At 46.0% G+C, this 8,380-nt stretch overlaps 1 long non-coding RNA gene across 1 annotated transcript; it reads right to left on the reverse strand.

The window, feature by feature from the left end:
- Window positions 1-3,213: 3,213 nt before the first annotated feature.
- On the reverse strand, window positions 3,214-7,616 carry LOC129711437 (uncharacterized). The gene is made up of 3 exons (XR_008725844.1): window positions 7,531-7,616; window positions 7,256-7,389; window positions 3,214-4,151 (listed from the first exon to the last, which is right to left on the reverse strand). It is a non-coding gene; the product is annotated as an uncharacterized LOC129711437 (long non-coding RNA).
- Between the last annotated feature and the right edge of the window lie 764 nt (window positions 7,617-8,380).

The following is an 8,380-nucleotide window of genomic DNA, read 5'->3' on the forward strand; positions in this document are numbered from 1 at the left end:
ACTTATATATGCATGTAAAATATCTCCAGTTAGAGAAACCTCTCTCTCATCCTTTCAGATTAATATTACTTCTCTGGTATTTAGCAGCGTTCCAATGCATCCAGTAGCCTTCAATACCCTTTTTGGTAACCATTCGCACCTGTCAAGGCTGACATTTATAGTCCATGCCCAGGTAATGAGACCTAAAGACACTTGTCATCATTTGTTTTAGCTGAGTAGACTGTCGGTAGGCAGAACATAGGCTCCTACAAGTACATATACCTCCTCTGGGGATGACGAAACATGCCTGTGCTTACATGGGGAGGGGGGCAGAGCTGGGGATAAGAATGATAAGTTTGCCGGTCGCGACGGGGTGATCAGCCGGAAATATAATAAGCATCTATTTAAAGAAAGTTTATCTACCATGGCAGCGCTATGCTCAGAAAATTGTGTGCACGTGTTTTGAAGAGATTAGATTTGTACAAAACATAGAAATTCAATATATATTCCGCTGAAACCTCATGCATTGGTGAGTTATGGCTGTAAGGCTCCTGTGTGCCTGAAGTCACATAAACATTTCTGGTTGGATGTACACTAGACGGCATACAAAACCTGTCGCACAAAATAGAACAATAAAGTTCTCCCAGAGCCTAGGCAATGATGTCAACCACTAGAAGAGTATGTATCTGACACTATTGGTGAGTAGTTTGTCTCCGCTCATGAAGGGACATGAATGGCGACGAAGGTTTCCCACCTATTTATCATTGGCTGCAATTTGAAGTATTAATCCTTTCCCTTACTGTTTACCCTATTCGGCTACCAACTTCGATGTTCATATCCCTTGATGTTATAATGCTTTCTTGATATCTTTAATACGGCCTCTAGCTACCAATCATCTCCACGCTTAATCACTGAGGGATGAAACAACCCCTAGTATTCACCAGGGCTCAATGTATTATTATCATCATGTCTTATACTCTATGGTGAACTCAGAACCACGGGCATAGGTGGCAGTTGAAATTCTTCTGTTTTTGTAACACAAGTAGCAGTCAAAAGAGTCGCAAAGTCCGCGACAAAATTCGAAAATCCTGCCACTTCGCACCCACTGCGTGTGCCCCCTTAGTTCATCCCAGTTAATTCTATTAAAAACCATTTAACTGTCCAAAGAAGGCAAGCGCTTTCTGTCGGAAGGGCCGCTCAGATATCGGGGTGCCGGAAGGACTGCTCTCACCCTGTCAGGCCACACTCATGGGATCTGTATTAGCTCTGCTCGCTACCGATACGCGGGAGGCTGGCTACAGGTCTCGTCCGTTGGCCGAACCACGCATTTCGAGGACAGCTTCTGGGGGGTTGCTTTCTGTGTGGCTGTCACTCTGACTCCAGGGGCAACGTGACGCATTCCTCGGTACTGCCCAAAAAATAAATCACCACGCCCCCAACCTTACATCTTATTTTATTCAAATTGTTTTGCTATGTCGGTCTCTCTTCCAAGGGGGATGATGCATTTCGTCTGTCCTCTGTACGTACACTGACAATGACAATTAAAGTCTTGCCAAAGCAGTGGGCTAACAGTCATCCAGGGAATTTGATGTCAAACACTAGGCCTACAATGCTTTTACCCACCTCTATTTACATTAATCCATACCAGTACAACTTCTGAACTAACAGTGGGCGGGAAATGTCAACTCTCCTTGGTGCTGGTATCACGCATGATGGGCAGAGATATGCTGATACTTCTAGCTGCCGTCATTAAATCGGAGCCAGGCATGACGCTTCTACATCTGCTTCTGTACATTGTAAGCGGATCACTGGGCCACATGGCGCAGAGTCACATCTAGGCAATGGTGTTCACTTCGCTTTAGCACATTGTCTAGATTAGGCCTAAAATACCATCAAACACATTCCTTTACAGAGTGACATAGATGTGTTATGTGGCCGCTAGCAGCTGTCCCGATTCTTAAAGTGGGAAGGTCGGGTCACACTCACTTATGGCCCCCAAGTTGGTAATTATTATTAGGCATTAAAGTTGGCAGACTTATCTGTCTTAAATAGGTTAATAGGGCCTTGTTAACAAGCGCATGCTGACTGAAATATCTGGCCGTCTTTTTTTGCCTTTTTGCTTGATAAACCACTTCTTTTTATCACATTTTCAATAGCTCATATGTCAGCTACTTTTCTCATGAAACTAGGGAAGACGCGGCAGGCAGTATACTTGCAACAGGTCATGTTGTAGATATTAGCCCATTTCTTCCTAAATTGGGGCATAACAATTGACGGGTACACAAAAAAAGCTGGGAGGAAACTCAAGCGGGTGCGTCAGGTCATCTATGCTAGGGAGGCGAAGGAAATAGGCAACGTTTCGGGGCAGGAGCGAACTCGTCTTCTTCCAGGACTGATGGCGGGGGGGGGGCGTGGACGAAGGGAAAGGATAAAGGAGCAACAGAAAGAAAAGGAGAGAGGAGTCCGGCAGCTAGGGACTGAGTAGGGGATGAGTTAGGAAGGATCAACAGCAGGGGAGACGTCGATGTTCATGCCCCAGGAGGCAGGACTCGCCAAACGAATACTAGTGCCTCGTCCGCCAATTCCGGTAATATCGCGCTGTTCATGAGGGATCCAGGGCAGAGAGGTCGGGTACGGCGAGAGGGGGATGTCAGTACAAGTCCCGCGCCACTGATTATGAGGTCAGCTGTTGTTATGGCGGACCGAGCGGAGCGTGTGGTTGCTTCAGCGAACGATCGACCTGGCCGATGATTGGATCTCACGATATAGATCAGCTGGCATATTAGAGAGAGCAGAGTCCCGGGGCGTCGGATTTACGGAACGGTGGATGGTGGATTTGAAGTGCTGAGCGTGGGTGCCACCGGGGGAGAGTCTGCATGGTTATTGGCGGATTCCTGAGGCGTAAGGGTTCGTGCCGCAGAGAACGATCGGCTACCCGGCCTCTCGCCTTGTCCTCACCGATATGATCATGGCTGACATCTAGGGCAGTCGTGATGCAATAGATGAGGTTGGATGAGATTGCAGGGAACCTCTGCTCATGTCTGGTGCAGCTGGCACGACTGTTGGGTTCCCCTTGAACGGGAGTCGCGGGAGGGGGTAAATGGGACAAGATGTTGCATTTCTTAGCAGTTGGGGGGCAAGGGAAATGTGCCTGCAGGAGGTGGTGGTAACGGGAGGGAGGGTAAGAATTGGAAAAGTGGAGGGTGTTTGCATTTCTTGCAGTTGCAAGGGAAAGTGCCCAGGGAGGGGGTGGTACGGGAGGGAAGGGAAGAATTGACAAGGGAGTTATGGAGGGAGCGGTCTTTGCGGAAGGCAGATATGGGGGGAGATGGGAAGATGTGGTGAGTGGTGGGGTCACGTTGGAGGTGGCGAAACTGACGGAGGATTACTTGTTGTATGTGATGGCTGGTGGGGTGAAAGGTGAGGACTAGAGGGACTCTGCCCTTGTTGCGAGTGGGGGGATGGGGAGAGAGAGCAGTGTTGCGGGGTATGGAAGAAACTGGTGCGAGCCTCATCTATGGTGGAGGAGGGGAACCACCGTTCCCTGAAGAAAGGTCATTTCAGATGCCCTGGTGTGGAACGCCTCACCCGTGGAGCAGATGCAGCGTAGACGGAGGAATTGGGAGTAGGGGATGGAGTCCTTACAGGAAGCAGGGTGGGAAGAAGTGTAGTCCAGTGGCCGGGCGTAAGTGTCAGTGGCCGGGTATAAGTTGCTTCTCTGGTCGAGGAAGAACTGGAGGGCTTTGAGGCCATCCTGGTGGGGGATGGAGGTGTAGAGTGACTGGACGTCCATGGTGAAGATGAGGGGGTGAGGGCCTAGAGAATGGAATGCGCGGAGACGACAGAGAGTGTCTGAGGTGTCTTGAACATAGGTAGGGAGGGATTTAAGCTAGGGGGATAGGATGGAGTCAAGGTATTTGGAAATTATTTTTTCGGGTATAGGTTGCTTCTCTGGTTTTTTTCGGGCATAACAATTACGATTTGGTCCCTCAATCAGAGTTATCCGTACCCACAATCACAATCCATAGTTACTTCAATATTCCACTTCTGCTGTTCCTTCGCTACTTACGTGGATGTTCTGCTAAGATGGAGTCATATTGGTCACACGTCCTGATCCCATCCATGGAATTGGTCACACACTCCCACCACAAACCCCTGCATTTCTGGCTGACCTGGGAATGTGAGCCAGAAACACAAGTGTGAGCATTTGTCTAACACCAGTTATTCTTGCCATTGTTAATCCTGATTATTACGGGTATTTCTACAGCATTGAACTGAATGCTGATGACTATATTGGTGGCACAATATCACAGCTGCTGGACCTGCTGCCTCTCAGCTCCAGAGAGCCAAGTTCCGTCCTGACCATCAAGGCTATCTGTGTGGAGTTTGCACGCTCTCTCTGTAACTGTGTGGGATTCCTCTGGGTACAATGTTTTTCTCCCACATCCCAGAAATGTGAGTAGTAGGTTAATTGGCCTCTGCAAATGGCCTCTTCATGGAAGACGAATGGAAGAATCTCGCGGAACTGAAGGGAATGTGAGGGGTTAGAATAAAATTAATGCAATATGGGTGGCTAATAGTTTGTGTGTATTCAAAGGGCCTGTTTCCATGCTGTACATCTCTGAGACTACCAATGATGGAATTAACAATAATGGACTGTCATTCTGCTCACGATTGCATCCTCAGGATACAGCTCTTTAATGGGCTGAATGGTCTGGTCATATCTGCAATTACTTTATTCACCAATTTTCAATCCCCACACACAAAGGGTGTTTGGAACATGTTGCCAAAGGACGTAGTTCATGCCGGGACTATAGGAATGTTTAAGAAACAGTTAGACAAGTATTTGGATAGGATCAGTTTGGAGCGATATGGACCAAACGCGGGCAAGTGAGACTAGTGTAGCTGGGACATGTTGGCCGGTGTGGGCAAGTTGGGCTGAAGAGCCTGTTTCCATGCTGTATCACACTATGACTATGACTCTATCTCATCATCTATCTGCTCATTAGGTTGTTCTTGGTAACCCCTGGGGTGCAATAAACTATGTGGACATTTTCACAAACCATGGCAGCCCTGTGTGCAAGTAAACTTCTTAAAGTATTACTGAAGATGAAAAGTTGTTGGTAAACTACTTGGCTAGAAAGGAAACTCAAACATGAAATCTATGCTGGGCTCACCAGAGGAAGAAGGAAAGAAGACCTTCTACACTGGACAGCAGTGAAGAGCAACAACTCTGAATCCGGGAACTCCAAATCCAACTGTTGCATTTAATATGTAAATGGCACCCAGAACTTTTTGTAATCACGAAGGTCAACAGTACTGCATTGTGCACAATCTTTATCCTTATGGATGATTGAGGAGATAGAACTTTTAGAGAGAGCTACTACATTGAAACAGGCCTTTCAGTCCACTGGGTCTACACTGCCAATCAACCCCCCATTTGCTTTGATCCTATTTTTATTTTACTGACATTCCCAACTCTCCCCAGATTCCACCTCCAATCTGCACACAGGGGCAGTAAATCTACTGCCACACACATCTCTGGGAAGGAAAGAAAATGGAGCATGCGGAGGAAACCTATTCAGTTACAGAAAGAATGTGTAAATAGGCCTAGACAGTACAGGAGGTCAGGATGGAACCTGGGTCCTTTGGCACTTTGTGGGAATGGCACTATTAGTTGTGCCCTTGTAGCAAATTCCCCAATATCACCCAACCCCCAGCTCATCTTATGATCCCTATTCCCTTACTCTTACTCTCCACAGATGTTAAACCAGTTTGGGCGAGGGGGCATGCCCTCATCTCCCATGTCGTCTCACCACCAAGCCAGTCACATCAGCCAAGTTCAGGATAAGTTACTGGGGCTTTTACAGGCATGGTCCCTGTATGTAATTTATCGACAATGTTCTAACATGGTCTTATAACAAACATCCACGACAATGCACCATCATCAGAACATATTTTAATTGACAATACTTCCTCTGGCACAAACAAACGGCCATTCAAAGACACTCAATTACTATGTTATTTTAATTTTCAAATGTGAAAACATTGAGAATATTGAAATCCTGTTCCTGTTTTCTCTGATTGTGAGCTGATTCTTCAGTCTGACCAGCGTCCAAGTTTAAGAATAAGGGGTAAGCCATTTAGAATGGAGATGAGGAAACAGAGATACTGATTGGGGATGATCAGCCATGATCACATTGAATGGCAGTGTTGGCTCGAAGGGCCGAATGGCCTACTCCTGCACCTATCGTCTTTTGTCTAGTGAATCCCATACTAATACTGAAAACTACAAGTTTACCTTTTTGCGATAGGCAGCATCTGTGGAACGAAGGTGATGTTTCGGGTCGAGACCCTTCTTTAGACCCGAAACGTCACCTATTCCTTTGCTCCATAGATGCTGCCTCACCCGCTGAGTTTCTCCTACATTTTTGTCTACCTTCGATTTTTCCAGCATCTGCAGTTCCTTCTTAAACATAATGTGAATTAAAGCTATTTTCATCAAATGTTATACATTTCAGTATTTCATTTGTTCAGATACCACAAAGCCAATGGTGCCGTAAATCCAATGGTGTTTTAAATTGTGCATAAATCATGTTTAAATTCCAAAGTCCTAAGTAAGATATTGTAGATCAGAACTTACTAATTTACCCTGAAACTGACTCTCCCTTTAACTGTTACACACTGCGTTTCTGCAATAGCTCGGCGTGTCAGGGCAAAGGGCTCAGTTTGTAAATGTAACTGTAGAGGATGTCACTCACAACTGTCAGTTCCAATGCTTGGAGAAATTACTTTGATATCATTGGTGGCTTTTCCAATTTTAAAATGTCCCAATCATTTAAAGGCCCAAAGAATATGTTTGAACTGCAAGCGCCATTTGAGGCAGCAGCTGCAAGATCCCACAGACAACAATGAAACAAATGTCTCCGTTTCACTGGCTGGTTGAGCAATAAATATTTGCCTGGACATCTGGGACAATGCCCATGGTCTTCAACTGCTGCTTGGTCCACCAATGGACTAAGTGGAGGCACAGGAGGTTGTTGCACGTTGGAGGGAGGCACTGCCAATGATGGTCACCACCTTATCTTGTGGTGCATGTCTGTCTCTGCACTGGGAGCCGGAACTCACAACATCAACAACATAACTTTCAGCAGCCCATTACCAAGAACATAGTGCCCCAAAGCAAGGACTTACAACAGTATTGGATTGCAAACTGAAGACTAGGACTGATTTCAGTTTGGTGGGGAGAGGGGGAAGGGAACCAGTAGTCACTCACCTCCAAGCTGTCATCAGCGTTCACCATCCAGCAATCAGTCCAGGTCGCCACAATCAAGAAAAACGTTGACACGAAGGCAAGACTGAAGGACATGAGCTGCAGCATAAAAATCATCTTCACTCTAGGCTGGAACACTAAAGGTGATGAACATTCATAGTTAGATTTTTGTAATAAAATGAAACGGATTCAAAGATCTAAAGCAAAACACTCTGCTACCTCAGCACATTTGAGAAATATAACATTTATTTGAAAGAAAAGGTTTGCGCTGGCATTACCTCCACCCACCGCACTCAGAAATCATTGTAAATATTCAGTCACTTTCAGACAGAAACTAATTATTCTGCCCTCTCTGGGCTCAAGGACCCGTGAAAATCAAACGTGCTGCCGGAAATGTTGTCTTGACAGCTGGTCAGAGCTGGAAAAATCCAGATGGACCCTTAACCTCCTGAATATTTACGTACTGTTTTGCATTGGGATTTCTTTGCAGCTTTTATCCGTTGTAATAGTTATTTGATCAGATAGACAAAAATGTAACTACATCTTCTCATCTCACTACAGAGTGTATGAATAATTTCACAAATTCTCCTTCCCCATCATTCAACATCACCCTCTCCTTCCACTGCATCAGCCCCACAATGTCCCCCCGATGTTGGGGGACATCGGGGGGGGGGATCCAGATCCAGGGGTCACAGTTTAAGAATAAGGGGTAGGCCATTTAGGACTGAGATGAGGAAAAACATTTTCACACAGTTGTGAATCTGTGGATCACTGGATGTTTTCAAGAGAAGTTTGATATAGCTCTTAGACTAACGGAATCAAGGGATAGGGGGAGAAAGCAGGAACAGGGTACTGATTTTGGATAATCAGCTACGATCATATGGAATGGCGGTGCTGGCTGGAAGGGCCGAATGGCCTACTCCTGCACCTATTTTCTATGTTTCAAGACCTAAACACAACGGACTAATCTCAAATGTGTATCGACACTACCAGTAGGGAGTGCAGTGACTCTGGCATCAATCATTAAGCATACATTCACCCAAGAAAGCCAATGGCATGTTGGCCTTTATAACAAGAGGAGTCGAGTATAGGAGCAAAGATGTCCTTCTGCACTTGTACAGAGCCCTG

The sequence above is a fragment of the Leucoraja erinacea genome, chromosome 30, assembly GCF_028641065.1.
Source record: "Leucoraja erinacea ecotype New England chromosome 30, Leri_hhj_1, whole genome shotgun sequence".
Lineage (NCBI taxonomy): Eukaryota > Metazoa > Chordata > Chondrichthyes > Rajiformes > Rajidae > Leucoraja > Leucoraja erinaceus.